Genomic DNA, 24,746 nt, shown 5'->3' with positions numbered 1-24,746 from the left:
GGGTTTTGTTTTCTGCTGCTTGGATCTGCGAAAGGCTCCTACAGGGTTTTTTTTTCTGCTGCTTGGAGCTGTGAAAGGCTCCTTCCGGGGTTTTTTTTCTGCTGCTTGGAGCTGTGAAAGGCTCCTGCAGGGTTTTTTTTTTCTGCTAGCTCTCGTCGGCGCGGCGGCTTGGAGCTCCTACAGGGGTTTTTTTTTCTGCTGCCTCTCGTCGCGCTAGCGGCGAAAGGCTCCTCCGGGGGTGTTTTTTTTTTTTCTGCTGCCTCTCGTCGGCGCGGCGGCTTGGAGCTCCTACAGGGGTTTTTTTTTCTGCTGCCTCTCGTCGCGCTAGCGGCGAAAGGCTCCTCCGGGGGTTTTTTTTTTTTTTCTGCAGCTTCTCGGCGGCTGGAGTCTTGTGTTGTGTTTGCGGCGGGGGCTTCCTTGGGGCCGGCCTGACGCGGTGAGAGACGCTTCGCGCCTCTCACCACGTCAGGCCGGGAGCAACTGCGAGCCGCGCTGAGCGCGGCTCGCAGTTGCTGGGGCTGGGAATCGGAGGGACCAATCGGCAGGCGCTTCGCGCCTGCCGTTTGGTCCCTCCGGTTGTCTGTCATGAGGAAGGGTCCAATCCGGACCCTTCCTCATCCCGGACACATCCCGCCCCAGAACCCCTTACTGTTTTATTTAGTCCGTGGCGCCCGCGGCGCCACGGGCGGTGTACAGATGTTGTAGATACATTACTATGATAGGGTAGACTTTGAAAATGTCTGCGAACAAGACTGTTCCTTGAGTAATAGAAATGTTTTACTATTTTGTTTGCTGTTCATAATTATAATTGCTTAGCAGGAGGGCAGATTTAGGCTGGCAAGGAAGACTCACGCACACAGCAAAATAGATCTTTTTTTGGCATTGAATTGGCCACAGCTTTATTTACCAGCCGGAGTGGTGGCACAGCCCGGGGAGACTCTGTGCTACCTCATAGTCAGCCAACCATGAGGAAACCAGACCCCAGTGACAACACCTTGGTTGCCGAGCCCTCAACACCCCATAGCCACTGGGATCAGCGCAGGGAGAGCAGCCATTACAATAGGGGTTCCAATGGGCATGAGCCTCTGATTGGATCCCCCCCAGCTGTCTGGTCATGTGAGCTCCCCCCCCCCTGCTGGGAGGTTCAGTGTCCCAGCATCACCACAGCCTCTTATGGAGGCTCTCCTCCATTAGCTGAGTCCGGTTCGCAGACACGGACTGCTCAAAAAGACTCTCCCCGGGCCTAAGACTGCAAGCTGTGACAAAAATGCGGGGGGGGGGGGGGGAGAATGAACAGGGTACATAAATGAAAAAATGCAGAATTACAATAAAGACTAAAAACCAAGCATAAAGTATATGGTTACAAGCTTAAACATAAGAACAACACTAATAACATTAAATATTCCTTACAATTATAACTATACTTAATTGTAAAACTAACCCAGAAACCTTAAAGCCAGGGTGGGTGGGTGGTACGCAAGCCCAGCGTGCTGTCATCCTGCCGCCCCTGCCCATCCGTGTCAGCAACTTTTGCGGCCAAGCGGTGAGGTGCGGCCGCGATTATAATTAATGCTAATATACGTGTCACAAGATCCTAGATTTTGAGCTACCAATGGCTAGCAATGTAGAGGCATAATGTCTGCAACTTATTGAAAACTATGAGAGTGAATACAGCAAAATGTAGATAAATGTAAATCAAATCAATTCTGGAATAATTCTTTGTTTATACCAGGATAAAATTAGTTCCTAACGCTTTAAGTTGAGAAATACTATTTGTACCCTATCAATTAAACTTAAAACATCAGCACTTCATGTCAGAAGGTTTGTTATAAAACTAGAAGGTGTTCGGTTTTGTTGTATATATTATGATTTTTGCACTCAGCTTCATTTACTTTGGTTACATTGAATTAACAAAAGAGTGATTGTGTTTTCAGTAAACAAGATTTTCATTCTCTTACATCGATAACAATAAAAATTAAACTTGTGTCCCATGTCTTAATGAAGTTGAATGTCCTGAAAATTACTTTTCCTCCTGTTTTATTTCTAATGTCGATGTCGAAGTCGCTGCCTTTTTAAAGCACATCAGTATGGAAAGATGAATTAAATTCTCTGTGGTGTGGTAGTACACGGTTTTAACAGATTAGGGTTTGGCATTGCATTCAGGTTTATCAGGCATTTTGAATTTAGGATGTGCAATTCATCAGTCTGTTTCTTGCCAATTATATGGGCTTCCCTCGCAGTTTCTGGTTTGGCAGCAAGATTGCTGGTTCACCCTGTTGCAGAACTGCCTGCCAAGGAGACGTGGCCAGCTCTCTGCTTCCTGTCTTCTTCTTTGTCCTGGCCTTGCCTCTGCTAAAACTGCCAAGTCATAAATGCCAAAAGCTTCTTGCAGAAAGGTCAAGCTATTAAAGTTTGGAATTACCTGTGCCAATATTTGTAGTTCTTTTTATCTTTTGCTGTTTAGTGTAATGAAAAAAAGGAGAAATCATCTGCCAGAAGACTATCTGGGACGTTTTGGCTAGTATTTATATGCTGCACTGCTGCCAACTATTTAGGGTTAGTCAGCATAAGGTGTTTGAAGTAGTATTCTATTTAAAACTGTGCTACACTCAGAAGAATTAAAATATCTCTAGTTTACCCTTTATGTGCTCTGGATTTCACAGTCCTGTGCATGCTAAATTGGCTTTTATCCTGCAGGATGTGCAGGAAGATTGCTTAGATAGGAAAAGTGATGTTAATACTGTCCCTTTGAAGACACTTACACTGTTTTTCCTATTGACACTTACACTGTGGCAATTCTAGTGTGTGTACAAGTGCATGCAGATGTTTTAGCAGTCAAGGTTATTACAGTTATAATGTTCAGATATGTTTGGCTGCTTGACAATTATTTTAATTATTACCTGAATAAGGGATATAATTGGACCAGTTACATTCTTTTTGGACTGTGCGAAGCTTACTGCCTCTCATTCAAAGTGCATGAATGTGATAACGGTTGCACCACAGTCATCATGACTTCAATAACCTCCATTTTCTATTTGTAAAAATCAGTGGCCCAAAAATGGAACACTGGTGTAGGCATCCAGATCTCTTCACAGAATCTCCTTGTCAGCATAACTTCCTGTGTCAGCGGGTTACAAACGAAAATAGATATTATTATATGCCACCTCACTAAGGTCTGATATCTTAGCAGGGACATGTAAAAGTTGATTTGGACCCACTATCAACAGTAGAACCTTATTGCTTTACTTCTGAGAAACAATCTAGTTAAAGTACTGGTTTCTCTACAGTGGAAGAGGAGTTGAGTTGGACTTTGCTCAGGTGTGCCTTGTGCTTAGTTTAACCCTTCTAGAGACGAAAAGATATGTGCCTAGATACTTGCTTGCACATACTGTGGTTCATTCACACTAAATTAGTAATAATTGGAAATGGCTGTAAAATTGCTTTGCTTTATTTGAAAAATTACCAGTTACAAAGCAGAGTAGTGCCATTAGTTGAGTGAACAGCAATAATGAAAACTTGTCATCGGGTGCAGCATTACAGATCAGATGATAAAGCAACCTTTCCCTTTTTAACAGGTCTTATTTTCAGCAATTTGTTTCTTCCTGTTGCTTATCACCTTCTAATTTGTAATGACTCTTTAGGAAGTTTGTCCTGTGGCTATTCAAGTTTCAAAGCAAAACTTAATAATATTTTCAGATATTGTTTTGTAACAGAAGTGTAGAAATTCATGACAATGTGAGCCTGAGTAGGTGGATGCCAGAACCTTGTTCATGTGTTTTATAGGGCAGCTCAAAGTCAAAAGTGCACTTTAGAGATAAGCTACCTATTGTACCATGATTCATTCATTAAACTACTCTTGGGCAGTAGATGGACACATGAATTTGGTAAACATTGAAAATAAACCTGAGTCCTGTCTCCACCCACAGTTTAATTTCGATTTGAAGCAGTATCTCTTTAATCCTCATTCTGTTCGCATCTGTTCCTGTCCTCTGCATCTGTGTTCTTTCTCAGATATTCTCCAAAGTGCAGCATTTAAATCTGCGTGCTAATAAGAAAACCCGGATTGCCAAGATTTTTTTTCTTTCCCTGCCTCCATTTGTTTGAGCTATTAATTGGTCTCTGTTGATTGGTTTCCGGCAGGAGCTGGGCTTTCTCTTCTGGGCTTTGCATTTTGCATTTCAGTGCTTCTTGTCTTAAAGTTAAGGTGATGCTTAATACTTTCTTTAAAAAAAATTTTTTTTAGTGGGGGGAGTGGAGAGGGAAACACTTTTTAAAAGTCTTTATTGATAAATCACCATAGACATACTGCATTCAAAGTCTCTGTGCCAGGTTTTCTGGTGTCTTTTCTCACTTTTTTCTGAAAGTAAGTCAGATTATGTCTCCTCCTCACTTTAAGAAACAAATTGAGAAAGTGAGAGCAACCAGTTTCTGCTTTCCCCTCCCTGTGAAGCATGTGTGGACTAATCTTTAACTCTTTCTTGTTTGAGCATTCTCGCATTACTTAGAGCAGGGGTAGTCAACCAGATGTCCATGGACTACAATTCCCATGAGCCCCTGTCAGCATTTGCTGGCAGGGGCTCGTGAGAATTGTAGTCCATGAACATGTGGAGCACCATAGGTTGACTACCGCTGACTTAGAGGACTTGTACATTAAGGGAAACAGCTTAGCTCAGACAAGTTTTAGGCAGCACCAGAAATGAAAGGGTCTGCTGCAGCCAGGAGCCAACCAATCAGCAGAAATCTCGGCACAGTGTCCATGCTGGAGGTGTGAGTGAACTGCACCGAGGTAGAGAAACCCCACTCTTTGATATGCTGGGGAATAAGTAGTGTGACTGCAGAGTTAATGCAGATAGGAGAAAAAAAAATAGGAGAATCAGAGTGCAAATCAGGGTCAGGTGCAGATGGCTTTTTTTAACCGAGACCAGCGAACTTTAAAAGCCCAATGCACATAAGCCCCAGGTTGGAAAATTAAGGCTTAAGAATAACAGAAAAGTAGCCTACCTGGGGAAGCAGTGCATTGTATCATCAGTGTTCTGCGTTCTTCTAAATCAAATATTAACTGTTAGCAAAACAGTAGTTCAGCATGCTGACAGGGGTTCTTGATAATAGTAGTGCATGGACATTTGGAGAGTCACAGTTTGGCTACCAGTGGCATAGAGGGATTTAAACCTGGTCCCTAGTTTGACACTCCATGTTACATTACTTGACAAGGATAGCCCAGGCTGGCCCAATCTCATTTGTCTCAGGAGCTAACAAGGGTTAGCCCTCATTAGTATTTGAATGTAAGACTACTGAGGAATGTCAGGTTCACTACATAGTGGCAAACCAGCACCAAACATTTCTTGCCTTGAAAACCATATGAGATTGCCATAAATCTTGATTGCAAAAAAAATTCTTTTATAACAACCATGGATTTTATCTCATTTAACATAAAAATGAAATTGTTTTTTTAAAAATATTGATTACAGTGAAAGGATACAATTATATAGTGAAATGTATATGGATTTTTAATTACTCCCATCTCTTCTTCCTGATTATTGTTTCTTGTTCTTATGCAGTACCATGGCTATAAATTATGTTTTTATTTACTTAACTTCATTTATAACCCGCCTTTGGGTTTCAAGGTGGATTACAAAGTATGTGAGGAACAAAAGAGGAGAAAAATAACCCAACCTGTATAAACAAACTAGGAACCTTAGAGGTTGAGCAGCAGAAGAATATATTGAATATTAAAATACGAATATTTATTCCAATCATGTGCACGTTCAAAAATTTAAAAAAACATCAACATTAAAAGGTAAAGGTATCCCCTGTGCAAGCATTGGGTCATGTCTGGTGTGACGCCCTTGGTGTGACGCCCTCCAGCGTTTTCATGGCAGACTCAATACGGGGTGGTTTGCCAGTGCCTTCCCCAGTCACTACCGTTTACCCCCCAGCCAGCTGGGTACTCATTTTACTGACCTCAGAAGGATGGAAGGCTGAGTCAACCTTTGAGCCGGCTGCTGGGATCAAACTCCCAACCTCATGGGCAGAGTTTCAGACTGCATATCTGCTGCCTTACCACTCTGCGCCACAAGAGGCTCATTGCAGAAATCCAGAGTATATCGACACATGGATAACCTGTTACAAAAAACAAACAAACATGTTTCAACCCTTCTTGGGGTCTTCTTCTGGCCTAATATTTATATACACTCATGTAATGCAGTAATGGGGACTATAAGGTTGTAAAACTATAAAGAGGCTCCCACACTTATGAAATGTATCCAGATATTTCTGCCTTGGAGCCCCCAGTTAAAAGATTTATTCTCCAAAATTGTCACCCTCATAGCCCTCTTTCAGAGTGCATTCTCATGTGTCCCATAGAATAATACAGTAAAACATTACACATACGAAGTAGTGCAGTATCACAGAATCACAGAGTTGGAAGGGGCCATACAGGCCATCTAGTCCAACCCCCTGCTCAATGCAGGATCAGCCCAAGGTATGCTACTATCCTATTCAGTTTTTAACTATTCCATTACAATACTGCAGTAATTTCCTTATAAAGATAAGCTTCTGAACTGTTTTGCACTTTCTACAGTATGATAGAAGTGTAAGGGCCATTTTTTTATATAGGAAAAAGAAATGGAAAATCCTTACCTCAAGGAGTTTTCAGAGCCAGCTTGGTGTAGTGGTTAAAAATGGAAGCCTCTAATCTGGAAAGCCAGGTTTCCTACTCCTCCACGTTCAGGCAGCTCGATGACCTTGGGCTATTCACAGTGTTTCTAGAACTGTTCTCACTGAGCAGTTCTGTCAGAGCACCCTCAGTGTTACCGACCTCAAAGGGTGTCTGTTGTGGGGAGAGGAAGGGAAGGTAATTGTAAGCTGCTTTTGACTCTTTTTGGGTAGTACAAAAATAGTATAAAACTCAACTTTTTCTAAAAACTAAGGAGTCAACAAAGAAGGAAGGAAGGGATATGATTGGTTATTGCAGTAAACAAGGTTTTTTAACTATCTTCACACAAATTAGGACATCAGCCAAACAGTTCACTGTGCATTCCACATACATTGCTGAAAAATAACTATTTATAGACCACCAACAGGTTTGTAGTTCCTGAATCTAGTAGAAAGATACTTTTCAATATGTTTTAAACAGAAAATTAACTTGGTAAGTTTAATATGTGGACATGATTTATTTATTAAAAATCATGTTTAGAATAGGGTTGGGTGACTGGGCGTCTGAAGTCTAGACCTAAGCTTGTTTGTGGTATTAAATTTGTATTTCACTTGAATAAACCAGATTATTTTACAGAACAGGTACTGACATAACAGAAAGTTGAAGTAAATGTATAAATTTGTTTTTTTAAACAAATATATCCTTCCTCAAAATTTTGGGGGTTGTAGGGAATATTATAATGTCCCAACTATGAAATGTTCAGAGACTTTCAGATTCCAACTTTTGAAATAAACTGCTAGATCTTCTTAACTTATTTAAAACAAACAGCCAGAATTATTGCCAAGCCCTGTGCATTTGTGTATGTGTGTGTATGCGCATACACATTTTATTGATTCAAATGAGTAGCCGTCTTGGTCTGAAGTAGCACAATCAAAGAGTCCAGTAGCACCTTTAAGACCAAAAATTTATTCAAGGCGTGAGCTTTTGAGTACAAGCACTCTTTGTCAGACTAAGTACTGACTATCATAACAGTAGGAATATATAAGCAAAAGTTAATCCTGTTACAAGAGCCTCTTGTGGCGCAGAGTGGTAAGGCAGCAGACATGCAGTATGAAAGCTCTGCCCATGAGGCTGGGAGTTTGATCCCAGCAGCCGGCTCAAGGTTGACTCAGCCTTCCAAGGTCAGTAAAATGAGTACCCAGCTTGCTGGGGGGTAAATGGTAATGACTGGGGAAGGCACTGGCAAACCACCCTGTATTGAGTCTGCCAGGAAAACGCTGGAGGGCATCACCCCAAGGGTCAGACATGACCCAATGCTTGCACAGGGGATACCTTTACCTTTTTAATCCTGTTACATTAGTAAACTGTGTCACAGCATCCAAACACAGCCACGTGATAACTCCCTGCCAAACCAGCCAATCAGACCCCTTGAACCCATTTGTAGTTCACAAAGACATATCTGTAAACTGCTCTGCAGGAGCGGTAAAAATAAAAGGGTAAGGCCTATGTGGGAGGAGAAAGGGGCGGGGCAAGTCCAGGATAAAAACTCGAAGGGGCCAATCAGGACACGCGAAGTGACTCCCGATTGGCCCCTCCGAATGTCAGTCCGGGGCCAACCGGGAGCCACGCAGCGCGCAACTCTTGATTGGCCTTTTGGCCCGTCCCAGATGAATGGGCTCTGCTTGGGGGGGGCAGTAGACCCGCCTCAAAACTGGGGACTCAGGCGGGAGGGGGGCGGGGGGGAAAGGCTTCGGGGCAGGCAAAGGAGCAGGCCCGCCGCATCAGAGACTTGGGTGGGAGGGGGGTGGGGGAAAGGCTTTGTGGCGGGGGCCCCACAACCGGGAGGGGGGAGGGAGCGCCCAGGCCAGGGGGGCCTTCCCGCACCCAGCCACCGACCCGCTAGCGCCCACTGTATTGGGCCTACAGCAGGCCTTAAACCCTAGTCAGAAATAAAACTGTCATAGCCCATGATCCACGGCTCACACCCTACTATTTACTGCCGGCCCCATCTGTCTCCATACCAGTGTGAAACATTGTTACAAGTAGAAGCTAAGCTGGTAGTTATCTTGTCCTGGGACCAGAAACTAGAATTCAAAATTATATTATATATTACTAACAGTCACATAATCCCAATTTAAATAAATTGTGATTAATGTGGATACACGTCACACAAGGTTAGCATGCATAGTGAGATAAAAAAACCTTTGTCCATGTTGAGTACAGGATATGTCAAAGTATTGAGTGTTTTAATAACTTGCAATTCTGCAATCTCCCTTTCTAGCCTGTTCTTGAAGTTTCTTTGTAATAAAACAGCTACTTTCAGGTTCTTTATTGAGTATTTTATTGACTATTGAGGAAATACTTTCGGGGAACATGTGCTGCTGTCTTGGTTATAGTTTTATTGTTAAACTAGTGACTCATCTACATATAGCATTGCCCACAATGTTAACTAATAGCAGATATGTGTCATTGCCACTGTAAAGCACAGTCCAATTCTAAGCAACATTTTTTCTAGATTTGTAACTGGTATACACTGCATTGTGTACAACGATACCTGACTAACCCTATCCTTAGTTTGATGTAATCCTCATATGCTTATCCAGTTTCTATTCAGTTTACATGCAAATATCTGAATTCTCCCATGATTTGGGGGTGGGGCAGTCTTAACTCTTGGGAGAACATAGTGTCCAAGTGGTTAAGAGTGGTGGCCTCTGATCTGGATACATGGTTTGCTTCCCTACTCCTCTGCATGCAGCCAGCTGGGTGACCTTGAGCCAGTCTCTATTCTCTCAGAGATCTTTTAGGCCCACCTACTTCACTGGGTGTCTGTTGAGTGAGAAAGTTGCTTTGGGACTCCTTTGGGTAGTAAAAAGTAGAATACAAAAAAACAGCTCTTTTCTGTCTTCTCAGGAAAATATGTTTGCTTTTCCATCCGAACTGAGAGTGTGAAGGTGGAAGGAGACTCTCTCCCTGATTCATCAGTAGATGTGGCCCAACAGATTCTTCTGGGTTAGGTCAAGGACTTGGTTCAGAGTTAGGTGGAAACTGATTTCTGTAACTCTGCCATATTTATAGACAAATGACCCTCTCCCCCCCCCCCCCATACACACACACACTCTACAGCAGGGGTAGTCAAACTGCAGCCCTCCATATGTCCATGGACTACAATTCCCATGAGCCCCAGGAGCTCATGGGAATTGTAGTCCATGGACATCTGGAAGGCTGCAGTTTGACTACCCTTGCTCTACAGTATAGGAAGCTTGGAAAGTACAGTTTAAATCTTTGTTGGTCATAAAGGTGCTACTGGACTCTGATTTTAGTATAGGAAGCATTATTTTTGACATCATTCATATCCCACCTTCCTCTCCAATGGGGATCCAAAGGAGCTTACATCATTCTCCTCTTGTACGTTTTATCCTTACCTCCAAGGCAAAGAATGCTGACTGTCTATGACTGGCCCAAGGTTACCCAGCAAGCTGCCATGACTGAATGGGGATTTGAACCCAGGAGTCCCAGAGCCTAATCTGATGACACCAACCACTACATTGTACTAGCATCAATCTAAGAGCAGAAGCTGCTTTTGCTCCCTCTCAGTGACAAGTACTTCAACAGATGCTCATAATGCAGCACAATGGTCCCCAACCTTTTTTCGGCTGGGGACCGGAATCGCGCATGCGTGGCCGTGCCCGCACATCGCGCATGTGCGGCCAGGCTGCGCATGTGCACATGCGTGCTGCATGGCCGAAATTGCACATGTGCGGCGCTTTCATGATTTCTGCAGCGCAGCACGCATGTGTGATGTGCGGTGCGACCCTGATTCCCTTTCCCCCCTCCCACAGTAAGAAGCTTCCCGGGCCGCAAGTTTGTGGCCTGGGAAGTTTTTTACTGCGGGGGGGGGCGGGGAGAGGGAACTGCGGCCCGGCGCCCTGGCCTTCGCGGCCCGGCACCGGGCTGCGGACCGCAGGTTGGGGACCACTGATGCAGCAGATAACGAATGCCTCCTCCCTTTTGTTCCACAAAAGAGGGGGGGGGAAATAATCTCATTAATTCACCAGTATATAGAGCAGCCAGAGCCAGTGAGCATAGCCATCTCCTGGACTAAGAGTCACTGACATTGATTACTCTGTTTCCTCCTTACAGTGGGATGGAACTTTCATCTTTCACCAGGAAATTTTTCCTATGCGACTTCTGAGGGTTCTGAGAGTCTCTTAGCACTGCATACAAAATATCCATGCGCTAATTCCCTTATTGTAATTGCAACTGAAATGCAAAGGGATGATGCATGGATATCCATGCATCTGCTGGGCATGGATATGTTGGGAGGTACAAGGGGCTGCAGCTGTGTGCAAGGGCAAACCCTGGCACACATTAATGAAATTATGTTGTGCTCAGTTTGGCAGCACATGTACTGAAATTGGAACGACACGTGAATTAAAGTATGTTCTGTTTAATGGACCCTCTGTGCAAATTATAGTAGAAAAACTGAGCAGGAGCCCACAAATGGTTGAATGAGATAACGCATTTTCAGTAGTTAAAGATAACAAATTATGCTGTATTGTGTTAATCTTGTTTGTATTGCATCACTCTCCTGGGATAATATAGCCTGCAGAATTTTCTTTATAATCATACCTCTTCGTTTTGTCTTCTTCCTTAATGAACAACATGGGCATTTCTGCATATCGTTAAAAATAGCGTTACACCAGCTGAGTGGCATAATACTACATATAATCGCACCTCCCGTCCCCTCCTCACCTTTTTTGCTGTTTGGCTCTTCTCTGCTGCCATTTTGCTCTTCTCCCCCTCCACAAGTGCTGCAATGCGATTTATACGCAACTCTCTTCTGCTTCCAGAGAAGGAAGGAGGAAGGGTGCGTGGGAAGTGCAAAGGCCATGCTGGGTCCCATAGGGCTGGTGGGAGGCCTTACGCCTTCCCCTGCCCCCAGACTCTTGAGGCCCCACCTTCAAACCTCAAGTAACAATCACAACTCAGGTGTTGCCAACCTCTAGGTGGGGCCTGGAGATCTGGAATTGGAGTTAATCTGCAGACTATAAATATCAGCTTCCTAGGGGAAAAGGGCTGAGAGATGCAGGTGGGAAATGGGGATGCCTTGGAATTGTAGCTCATCTCCGATCTTCTGATCTTCAAAAACGCAAGGAAGGATGACCCGGGAAACTACAGACCAGTGAGTCTGACCTCTGTTGTGGGTAAGATAATGGGGCAGATATTAAAGGGAGTGATCTGCAAACATCTGGAGGACAATGATCCAAGGAAGTCAGCATGGATTTGTCTCCAACAGGTCCTGTCAGACCAACCTGGTTTCTTTTTTTGACCAAGTAACAGGTTTGCTGGATCGTGGAAATTCGGTTGATGTTGTTTACTTGGATTTTAGTAAAGCTTTTGATAAGCTTCCCCATGATGTTCTGATGGATAAATTGAAGGACTGCAATCTGGATTTTCAGATGGTTAGGTGGATAGGGAATTAGATAGAGAACCGCACTCAAAGAGTTGTTGTCAGTGGTGCTTCATCAGACTGGATGGAGGTGAGTAGCAGGGTACCTCAGGGCTCGGTGCTTGGTCCGGTACTTTTTAACATATTTATTAATGATCTAGATGAAGTGGTGGAGGGACTACTCATCAAGTTTGCAGATGACACCAAATTGGGAGGACTGGCAAATACTCCAGAAGATAGAGACAGAGTTCAACGAGATCTGAACACAATGGAAAAATGGGCAAATGAGAACAAGATGCAATTTAATAAAGATTATGCATCTGGGTCAGAAAAATGAAAAGCATGCCTACTGGATGGGGGATACGCTTTTCGGTAACACTGTGTGTGAACGAGACCTTGGGGTACTTGTGGATTGTAAACTAAACATGAGCAGGCAGTGTGATGCAGCGGTAAAAAAGGCAAATGTCATTTGGGGCTGTATCACATCAAAATCACAAGATGTCATAGTCCCATTGTATACGGCACTGGTCAGACCACACCTGGAGTACTGTGTGCAGTTCTGGAGGCCTCACTTCAAGAAGGATGTAAAATTGAAAGGGTACAGAGGAGAGCAACGAGGATGATCTGGGGCCAAGGGACCAAGCCCTATGAAGATAGGTTGAGGGACTTGGGAATGTTCAGCCTGGAGAAAAGGAGGTTGAGAGGGGATATGATAGCCCTCTTTAAGTATTTGAAAGGTTGTCATTTGGAGGAGGGCAGGATGCTGTTCCCGTTGGCTGCAGAGGAAAGGACACACAGTAATGGGTTTAAACTACAAGTACAACGATATAGGCTAGATATCGGGGAAAAATTTCACAGTCAGAGTAGTTCAGCAGTGGAATAGGCTGCCTAAGGAGGTGGTGAGCTCCCCCTCACTGGCAGTCTTCAAGCAAAGGTTGGATACACACTTTTCTTGGATGCTGTAGGATGCTTAGGGCTGATCCTGTGTTGAGCAGGGGGTTGGACTAGATGGCCTGTATGGCCCTTTCCAACTCTATGATTCTATGATTCTAAAGAGACCAGTCCCCCTGGAAAAAATGGCTGCTTTGGAAAGGGGACTTCATTATGTTTGACGTGGAGATTTCAGGCTTCAGGTGGGATATGGAGATTTCCCAGAATTACAACTTATTTCCAGGAAACAGATCACTTGCCCTGGAGAAGATGTTTGTCTTGAAAGGGGGACTGTATGACATTAGACGTGCAGATGCCAGCCTCCAGTTGGGCTCTAGGGATCCTTGGATCATGAAATTGGCTTCTCTGGAGTAGAAACTCCACATGATCACACTCCAGATCATACTTGAATGATTCTGTCTACCTGAAATCCCTCTCACCTGAACTGCCAAAGTCTCCAGGTATTTTGTATCCCAGAGTTGGCAGTTCTCCCCCTGAAGCTTTCTGACCACATAGCATAGGTGGACACTTGAGAAGCAACCGGAATGAGGGGGAGAGGAAAGCATAGAGTCCAACCCGCCCCTGCAGTGAGGGCCGAAGCGGAGACCCAGCATGGGATAAAGTGGGGTTCAAGGCAGCTGAAGCAGCCAGACCTTCTCCACCCCCTTATCAGCTTGGAGGCTCTTCACCTTTCTGGCTACAGAGCATGGCCTTCCTCTTACTTTCCTGGTGGGTGTGAGGGCTTTTGAATGTGCAAAAGCTGTGATTTGTCCTATGAGGTTGGTGTGTGGCCTTTACTTATTCTCCTCCCCCCATCAGACTTGGGTGGGCAAGAGAACACAAAGGACACACTCGGTGATGGGGACTAGGGGGTAGGGGAGGAATGGCCTTCTCAAATCCTCCCAGGCTCCAGATCTCGGGTGAGCACAAAGGCTGCTCTCAGGACCTTGGGGCTTGTGGAGGGAATTGACCTCTTCTCCCTACCCCCTATGACTCAGGCCAGTGCAGAGAAGGGCCCAAAGGCCACCCTAGCCCCTGTGGGGCTGTCACCTATTACTCAGGCCTACACATGGAGAAGTGCAAAGGCCACCCTCACCGGTATGGGACTGCAGGGTGGCCTTTCCTCCTCTTGCCCACATGACTCAGGCCAGTGCAAAAAGGGGTGCAAAGATCTCCCTCGCTCCTGTGGCCCTTCCTTCATCTTCCACCCCCCAACCCCACCCACTTTGGCCTGGAAGCGAGGGCCATGGGAAAGTTGAGACCTTGCTTGCCAGCTGGAGGTGGCTAACAGCCCGACTGTCTTCCCACCCCCATTATCTGAGGAGGGATGGAGGCTGCAAGCAAGTGGATGCTCAGCCGGACAGTAGGGATGCCAGGGCAGGCCCTGTGTTTGCAGCTTTGCTTGATAGTTGGTAGTTTGCTATGGAGCTTGGCTGCTAAGCCTGGCCCTCATTTTCCTCACCCTCCTTCCGTCTCCCTGTATTTTTGTAGACATAGTTTGCCATTTTCAAAGCCAGTTAGCCGTGCAGTGCCAGGTCTTCACCTAGCAGCAAAGAGAGAAAGGAGGGGGCAGGGAAAACTCACTCCTCAGTGTCTGCTCCCTATAGGGTACATGTCTCCCAGTGCAGGTTTTACCCAGCGTGTCGTCCCTCACACAAACTGGGTTTTATCTTCCCTAAAGATAGTAAAATATTTAGGATAGGCACCTGGTATTATGGTCCATGAATTTCATAGCTTTCTCTGCATATCTACAAAATTTAGTTTAGGGATTAAAGTGGGCAAAGTGTAGACTCATATAAACACTTGTTTTCCACTTCAAATAGGTTAAAATATGTGCAAAATATGTATAATTGTGAATTGGCTTCTAAGCTGGTGGATTATTTATGTCTTGTGAGAGAAGTCTGGCTGCAAACTAAAACAGGAGGGCAGATTGTGAGCTCGGTGGTCTACGAGGCCAGGAGGAGGAGGTGTGGCCTTGGCTAAAACAGAAGAGAGGTGGAGGATGGGATGGGATGCTGGTGCATCCTTTGCATAAGCGCCCCATGCACAGGAGTAAGTGTGCATGGTGGGTTGGACTCCTTGATGCCTCAGCCCAACAAGGCCTACATACTGGGCTATGCACCAGCTCCAAGCCTCTTCCTTTCTGGGCTTTGGAGCTTCCCACTCTTCCACCCTACATTTTGTTGTAGGATGTAACAGATTTTGTTTCAACTCTATTATAACACTGTGTCATATTTTACAATATGGGACTGGAGTGTGGACTTTCCTCCTCTTGCCCCCATGACTCAGGCCAGCGCAATATTGCTGTTGTTACGTGTATTTTGTCATGCATGTCTTCTGCAACATTGTCACACACAGTGGTTGTTGTGCGTGGGGCAGATCCTTTGGGGGAAGAGACTAAGGCCTGTGTGCTGGTGTCTCTTATTGTAGAAGCCTCCATAAGAGGCCATACGGATGGTGGGCCACAGAAGTGCCTCCAGCTGGAGCTGGCTCACATGTCCAGATGGAAGGGGAAAATAAGTAGAGGCTAATGCTTGTGGGGTTTCCCTTTAACCTGAGGGTGCCAGCAGGTGTGTTGAAGCTGGGCTTCAAATGAAGAAGGATTGCTCCGTTGGAGCTGCTGGACAGGGTTTACTCATGGTCAGCTGGCCATACACATAAGCTGTTACTGTAGAATTCAACAAATCCCAAGAACCAGGTTGCCATGATGCCTAAAAAGTTCAGCGTGACACCTTGTATTTTGAGCATTGATTTTATTATAGTATTTCTTGGCAATTTCTCATTGAGGCACAAGCTTACCAGTCCTCAGCTTTTATCATTGCTTTTTAAATTTCTTAGCCAGTTGCTTCCAATACTAGCTGAAATGTTCAATTCAAGAAGCATTTTAAAGTGATAATGGAATTATTACAAATTGGGGGAAAGTTTAGCTGGGTTAGAGGTTACCTTTTGTTGTGGTGATGACAGCTAGGATTACCCCATGTTTATTTACATTCTATACTACAACACTTTTATCATAGCTTTAATAAAATTATGACAAACTATTTAAAAGTTATTATTAGGTTTTGTGGTAGTAGTAATTAGTCAGTTAAAATATGCTACCCTAAAGGCTGAAAAATGACTGACTACTAAATATTTGGTTTAAAAGTTTGGGTGTTAGTGAAACATTAAGTCCGGATAGAAAATATGGCATTCAGGGATCAGAAAGTACTCTATATGGAGGGGCACAAACTGGTTCAAGTGCCAAGATCTGGCATGAATGTGACCCATTTTTGAGCTCCCAAACCAATATTCACCTTCCCTGAACATTTATCAGACTTTTGTCCAGTTTGTTTTGGCTGTGCAAGCCATTTAAGCTGCACAGCTGAGCATCACAAGTCTGCATCTGACCTGATAAGTTTAAATGGCTGCAAGCCATTTCACGACAAGCTGTGGCCGGGTGAACTAGCTAGCTCTGTTCAGGGCATTGTTACTTGGTTTGGAGTTCAGTTCAGGGCCTTTCTTGACTGGAATTTTTAGGTTCATACTTGTGGTGTTCATATGCAGGCTTTGGTTATTGCTATGTGGTTTGCTTTGGCCTTGATCTGGATGGCTCAGGCTAGCCTGATCTTGTCAGATTTCATAAGCTAAGTAGGGTCTGCTTTGATGGGAGACTAAAGAAGTCCAGGGTTGCAACATAGAGGCAGGCAATGGCAAACCACCTGTTTTATTATCTTGCCTTGAAAAGCCTACAAGAACATCATACGTCCATTGCAACTTGACTGCACTTTCCACCATTACCAGTTAGATTGGTGGATTTCACACTTTTTCTTTCTTTCGTTGCTGGATCCTGACATTGCATGTTTATAATTTTTGATTACATATGAAAGCTAATGCAGCATGAGATAGGTAGAACAATATTAAATCTTTCCAAGATAGTTTCAAAAGTCCCCACATACAAAATGCCATTTGAGGTGGAGTCCTGTAGCCTCTGTTCTAGCATCTTATTCCCAGAAATATTGTATTTTGACCAAACAAATGATTATCCGTAAACTAGTACTAATGCACTTGATACAATGAAATATGATGAATTATATACTACTAGTTACACTACACTCACCAGGAATGTTATTTGGCTCTACTAAATGAATTGCAGCCTCTAAAAGCAATACTGCAAAAACAGTGGAACTCCAAACAATCACCATGTTCACCTGATGTAGCAGAAACTACCATCGTTTGGCAGCTTGGATACTACTTATAATTTACTTATTTTCTGGATGATTCCAGCAACTGACATCTCAAGAGTCAGACACAACCAATTAAAAAGTTTGTTTTTGAACTGGCTGTACTCAGAGAACTTTTGGTTTGCTACTGGAGTTAACTGCATCCTTTTAAGGGCTTCTTTTGTGTAGATTTACTGCTTTAATTTATTCAGAAAGTCCTTTACATTAATATCCCCTTAACTTTCATACCATAATACCTTCTTGAAGATGATGATGATATATTTACATAGATAGTAGACACCTTTTTCAGCAACATGTTAACAAATCTAAACATTTTTACCATGTTTGGAATTGCTGGTTGGGACTTGTAACATTTACTTGCAAGTAATAATGATGGAAATCTGACAGTCATGTTTGTAATTTATACTTGTGTTGAGATGGCTATATGGAATCCCTTCTGTTCCGGGGGGGTCTGTGTAATGCTTCCTTTCTTCCCTTCTAACTATAATTTTATTTTAGAGTTGTGTGGGCAAAGAATTAGTCCATTTGCAGAATCTTGAATCTAGTAAAGAATCAAAGTTGATATTTTTAGCATGAATTGTCTGGATCTGATGGAAATCTGTCAAGTTATGTAACAGTGTAGATGCATTGTAGCGGTGGAAATGAAAATGCACAAATGAAGCTGTATATATGCGGCTGTTGAAATTGTTAACATTTGACCTTACAGTTAAGGCTGCTGCTTACATTACAATTGCTTCGTCACGTTAGCATTCTCCAGACCATTCACGTATCTGAAAAACATGATAGGAGGCAAAATGAACATATCATGATCAGTGGGAGGTTCCTATACGTTTCTCAACGATGAAACATTGGGGTAAAAATTTAGCTTTCTATTTTTCCACTGTTCCTGGAGTTAACGTTTATAGACTTTTTGGCAGTTGATGTGAGCACAGATTAGGGAGGGGAGTTGCACCACATGCAAAAATGAATGCTGCATTTCTGAACTGGAGCAGAGATGTAAAAGCTTTTGTCTGCAAAGGTGCAACATTGGTGGAGTGCTTATGTTGCACAAGCTGGACTTTTCCCCTCCTTTGATTGCTGCTCATTAATGAGCACCTGTAAATATCCTTGTTGGAACCTGGAACAGGGGAATGGCAGGTTGCTGGGCTTTCCCCCTGCCAAAGCAGAGCCAGAATATGGGTTATGTAAGCAGGGGACAGTTGAATAATTGCAGCTGGAGCTAAGTGCTGTGGAGAGGGAAGCATTTCTTTCTCTTCCTCCAGGGTTCTAAAGTCTGGAATATATTGGTTCTTCCACCTGTGGGGTGTGTCTTTAAAGAACTTCATTGTGCTTCACACCCATAGAATTGAGAAACATTGCCTTAAGGTACACTACATTTTTTTCTCATGCAGTTTTTATGAACTTATTTTCCAATTATTTTCTTTTTCTTTTTTCTTTTACTCATAGAGTTGGAAGGGGCCATACAGGCCATCTAGTCCAACCCCCTGCTCAACGCAGGATCAGCTCAAAGCATCCAAGAAAAGTGTGTATCCAACCTTTGCTCGAAGACTGCCAGTGAGGGGGAGCTCACCACCTCCTTAGGCAGCCTATTCCACTACATTCTTCCTGTATCAGATTGCAGGATTTCTAGTTCTTGATGCTTAAAAATCCATATTATCCTTCTGCTTAACTTATGATTGTGAATTCTCTTTATATTATGGAACTGAAGTTTCTATATCACATCTTGGTTACCTTTTCAGGTCTTTCTCATCATCTTGGCTAAAAGGTTTAGAACTGCTTTTCCACAACTCTTTGATTAGTGATAACAATGTGTCTTTACTTGAAGAATGTATTAAAATCAGGTTTTGGACACAAATGACAGTATATTTAATTGTACAACCTTAAGCTGTGCAGATTTAGCTCTGTTTAGGATCACACTATTAGCGTACAAATATAACAAACAGAAGAGCCTCTTGTGGCGCAGAGTGGTAAGGCAGCCGTCTGAAAGCTTTGCCCATGAGGCTGGGAGTTCAATCCCAGCAGCCGGCTCACGGTTGACTCAGCCTTCCATCCTTCTGAGGTCGGTAAAATGAGTACCCAGCTTGCTGGGGGGTAAACTGTAATGACTGGGGAAGGCACTGGCAAACCACCCCGTATTGAGTCTGCCATGAAAACGCTGGAGGGCGTCACCCCAAGGGTCAGACATGACTCAGTGCTTGCACAGGGGATACCTTTACCTTTACCTTATAACAAACAGGGGTATGCAAAAAAACCCAAACAACCAAAAACCAAGCTGGTACTTTTCAGGTATGACTAATTGAACCCCAGAAATATTGTTATGTCCTGAATACCAATACTGGTATGGTATTTGAAATCAGTAAATATTTAGGAATGCCTTTTTTATGGTGCTGTTATAGCCTATGGAAAACATTAGATGCACCAGATTTGCAGCATAGTTTAGTGCCTCTCCCCCCCTTTAAATAACATTGGACCAGGGGGTCCCATTTTGTAGTTCCCCAAAGAAGTAGCCCTCATCCTTCATTATTACCAATGGTAGGGGAGGCATTTGAACTTTAAAGGGAAAACAGTCTCTTTAAAATTTAAATACCTTTTGCAAGCTATGTAGTTTTTTCAGCTTTTATTAGCTGAGTGCACACAATGCCAAATAATATGTTGATAATTTATTAACATAGGGAGTTACTATTTTATTGATGGGTATGACTGTTCTGTCATGTATTTCATTCCAGTTAATACCGTTGAATATTAGATGTTTCAATAAGGAGTTTTCCTGGGATTGCCAACCTCCAGTTATGGCCTGACATTCTCCTGGAATTATGTCTGATCTCCGGGCTACATCCATCAGCTCCCCTTTATGAAATGCCAGTTTCAGAGGGCAGATTCTGTGACAGGAGTGTCAAACATATGGACCATGGGCTAGAACCTGCCCATCCAGGGCTCTTATTCAGCATATGAGGAACTGATCATTAGCTTTATTGCCAGATACAGAGGCTGTGAATTATGCCATTGTGTACTGTCCCAGTGTTAATACATAATGGGTGATGGAAGGGCAGGCATCAGGCAGATACTGTAAGAATGTTGTAGCATTTTCATATTTTGAGTGTCCTTTATAAAGTTTATATTTCCAGTACCTGACATTACATTTCATGGCACATATGGCTATAATAAAGTGACATTGATGTCAGATCCAACTTGTAACAAATAAGTTCAACATCTCTGTTCTTAGCTCCCTCCCTATTTACATCCTCTGAAGGCAGCATCCCAAATATCTCGGAATTTCCAAAGCGAGAGTCCACAAGCATAGATCGCTTGCATCAAAGTGTGAATTGTTTACAGCAGGGGTAGTCAAACTGCGGCCCTCCAGATGTCCATGGACTACAATTCCCATGAGCCCCAGGAGCTCATGGGAATTGTAGTCCATGGACATCTGGAGGGCCGCAGTTTGACTACCCCTGGTTTACAGTAATGTTCTATTAGCAGTGCAATTTCTGTGAGATACACTGCTCTTCCTTTATGAATGGGACCATTCAGTGCAGTGTGGAAAGCCAGTCTTTCTTTGTTGATTTGGTTTAATATTTTAATACAGATAAAAATATGTGTGTCTGTTGAAGTATTTTTTCGCATTCAGCTATCTCTGGATCATGCCCCCGGTTGCAGAAAACGCTGAGGAAAGCAGATTATATCTTTGCCTCAGGACTACAGATATACAATAGCAGCCTCCACTGTCAAAGGAGGTAAAGTCCTGAAATCTGTGAGAATCAGAGTGCTTATAAACAGTGTATGTGTCATAAAGGAGGGAATGTAAAGACTTGCAGCTGAAGCTGTATCGTCAGGTTTGAGTTCTGTCATAAAATGGGTTTGGCATAATTACAATATATAAGCTTAGCTCTTTTAAGAGACTCTTCATCTGATTTTCTTTCGGGCATTTTATTTTAATGTCTTTGAAAAATGATACATAAAGTTGCAAAGTCAACACAGTCCTTACACATGCTGTATTCATGAGGAATATTATCTGGCTATGTATATAAATGTGGCAAGCTGAAACAGGATTGTGAAACGGGAGAGAAATTGGCATAGTCTGGAAACAAAAAGTGTACAAGTTAAACATGTGCATGTAGGAACTCTTGTGGCCTGCTGATAGGAGATCACTGAACAAAATATATGGCAAGGATCTGAGCTGCCCCTCCCCCCAGTAAAACAAAGTATAGTATGGCAGGCTAGTTTATGACTTTCTAATTCCAGAGCAATAGTAGTAGCAGTCTGCTAGAGCAAAAATAAATAGGAGTCTGGTGGCCCCTTTATTTGTGTTGCTTTAGTTCAGTGGGCGATGGCAGGTGGAGGAAAGAACAAACTAATGATCACAAATCATGTAAACATTATGTCTAGATTCAACGTGATAGAAACAAATTGTTGTTTCTTAAAACGGAGCCATAAATACTTTGTTCATGGCCATAATTTAGAGTTCTTCTAGGGTGAGGCTGAGAGTAGATACCTGTGGGTTATAGAGATATACATTAGAACATTTTATTGTCACATATTTAGATTAATCTCTACAACTGATAGAAATCAAAGCATGCCTTTAAAAATAGCAGGTGATAATCTTACAGCCCACTCATAGGATGTTTCTTCTGAGGCAAGCCCTACTGGATTCAATTGAGTTTACTTTCAAGTGAGTATGCAGTGTATAAACCTTTGGCCCAGCCACATTCTTCACAGCCACGTGGTATGAGGGGAGGAAATTCAGTTGACCACTGTGCCATTTTCTTGACAGAAAATAGCCACATGAGGTGTCATTTCCTTGGCCCCAGTGCAGCATATTCACTGAATGCTGCACTTAAAAGCCTCAAATGAGGGCAAAGTGCCCTAATGGCCTTTTCAGGTGAGGAAAATAGTGTGTGTGAGGAAACCTAAAACCACTTAGATAAAGCTAAAGCCAATCCGAACTGGGTCCTGTAGTGCTTGATAATTAGTGATGGGCACGAACCAAATTTGTCTGACTCAGGGGTGCAGCAGACAGCCATTTAAGGCCTACAACAGAGAGGCACATCCACCCTGTTGTCAGGAGCCAGCTTGGTGTTGTGGTTAGGAGTGGGGACTTCTAATCTGGCGAGCTGGGTTCGATTCTGCGCTCCCCCACATGCAACCAGCTGGGTGACCTTGGGCTTGCCACAGCACTGATAAAGCTGTTCTGACAGGGCAGTGATATCAGGGCTCTCTCAGCCTCACCCACCTCACCGGGTGTCTGTTGTGGGGAGAGGAAAGGGAAGGCATTTGTAAGCTGCTTTGAAACTCCTTCTGGAAGAGAAAATTGGCATATAAAAACCATCTCTCCTTCTGAAATGGCTGCAAGCCGAAGTGAGGGGAAGTGAAATAGACTATTCAAATGCTGTCAGCAGACTAGAGCATTTGCCCTGTTGTCAGGCTAAAATGGCTGCTAGCTATTTCAACAATCAATTTAGCTCCCTCCTGCTTAGAAGCAGAGGAAGTAAAATGGACGGCTAAAATAACTGCCAGCCATTTCAGTCAGACCACAGATGAACATACTTGTCAGCTATTAGCATTAAATGTCTGGCAGCCTTTTAAATCCTCTGCTTCGCTTCCCTGCTTTTCCAAGCAGGTTTGTTTTGGTGTTTTGGACTAGATTTGGTTTGGGTGTTCAATCTGTGAAAACCCTGAATTGGAATTTTCCAGTGTCCATTTATTTATGCCTGACCACATCAGTGGTCAGGCATAAATAAAGCAGCATACATAACTATATAGTTGGCTTCTTTACATAAAGTGATATAATATGTTAATTATGTAGGTCACTAAGGACATTAATCAATTCTATGGACCAGAAGGCCAGATAAAATTCTTTGAGGCTTCTTATGTTTCTAAAGCAGGCCCTGGTCCAGATGAACATTTCCAGTGTCCAGTGAGGAGCCAGCCTTTCTCCAAAGCATACTGGGTGACCTTGGGCTCACCACAGCACTGATAAAGCTGTTCTGACTGAGCAGTAATATCAGGGCTCTCTCAGCCTCCCCTACCTCACAGGGAGTTTGTTGTGGGGAGAGGAAAGGGAAGGCAATTGTAAGCTGCTTTGAGGCCCCTTCTGGTAGAGAAAAGCAGCATATAAGAACCAGCTTTTCTTCAGAACAAAAATCTTGACTTGTGTACAATTCATTGTGTATAACCTCATTGGTCCTGGCCTGTTGTGTTTAAGAAGAATTAGTTTTATGGTGAAAAACACCAGTAAATTCAAGGATAAATAACTGAAGGGTCACTAATAGCAAGTAGGTAGGGAAGTTCTGGAGAAAAAAACCCTTTGCCTCTTCTGTTTTTATGTGTATAACTAACAAATACTTGCATGCATATATTTATTCTTTTCTTCACTCTTTCTATAATAAAATTTACTAAAAAATCTGACGTGGAACAAAGCAGGAACTTAATCTGTTTTTCCCAAGGAAAGAAAGAATTGACTTAATAAGTGATGCTACATACTCATACAGCAGGAAGAAGACAACAAACCATGGAGGGTTTTTACCCTGATAAACACCTTGGATATAAAATTGGACTCTAGGGGACCATCTCATTTTCTCAGGCATTTATGAATGAACTTAAGAGTCCTAGGATTTCAAATAAAATGTACAAAGTAAACCCAGGATAATAAATTCAAGTCAGATGATGCATGTTGAAATACACAGCTCCTGTAGGGAATCGAGCAGTTACAAAAAAAAGCAAAAACAAAACAAACAGACAAACAAACCCAGCAGTTCTGAAAATACCATTTTTTACCTAAAAGATTTGAAGACAGACTCTTAGGATGCATGGCCTTTAGGATGCATGGTCTTTATAATTAAAGTACTTTACACAGTTGCTTACAACATCTGTTTTATTCAACGGTTGGATGGAACGCTGTTTTGAATGGCTTAGGTCTTACAAAGTAAACGCTTATAAAGCTTTCCTTCAAACGCTACAGAATCATTGGCAGACGGCAATGTACACTATATGTTGTTATCTCACATTAACTATTCTGTCTGTATACTTGGTGTACAGAACATTCTTGATTTTTGAAGGGTTGCGCTCTTCTAATGGATGAGTCTCCTAAGTTGAAGGAAGGCTTTAAACTTGAGTCAGAAGTGGGGATAAGTATATCTTCCTAGAAGCTAAAATGACTAAACTGAGGCTATCATAATTTGGTAACATTATGAAAAGGCAAGAGACACTGGAAAAGATAATAACTCTAGGAAAGGTTGAAGGGAGCAAGAAACGAGGAAGTCCAAGTGTAAGGTAGATTGACCTAATAAAGGAAGCTCTGGCCCTCAGTTTGCAAGAACTGAGCAAGGCTGTTAATGACAGGATGTTTTGGAAGTCATTAATATTCATAGGGTCACCATAAGTCAGAAGTGACTTGATGGCACTTAACATGCACAGAGACATATTTTAATTAAATTTATAAACTTTGCACAGTGAGTGGTAGGATAGGGGTGGGATTCTCCATTATTTGCAATTTGTA

The 24,746-nt window shown here is 43.0% G+C and overlaps 1 protein-coding gene across 17 annotated transcripts in view; it reads left to right on the top strand.

The window, feature by feature from the left end:
• The window catches only part of NFIB (nuclear factor I B), a 340,661-nt gene that overhangs the window by 205,531 nt on the left and 110,384 nt on the right, over nucleotides 1-24,746 (top strand). The window lies entirely within an intron of this gene.

The sequence above is a fragment of the Paroedura picta genome, chromosome 7 (assembly GCF_049243985.1).
Source record: "Paroedura picta isolate Pp20150507F chromosome 7, Ppicta_v3.0, whole genome shotgun sequence".
Lineage (NCBI taxonomy): Eukaryota > Metazoa > Chordata > Lepidosauria > Squamata > Gekkonidae > Paroedura > Paroedura picta.
The sequence above is the reverse complement of the archived record's forward strand: the minus strand, read 5'-3'. Positions and strand labels throughout refer to the sequence as shown.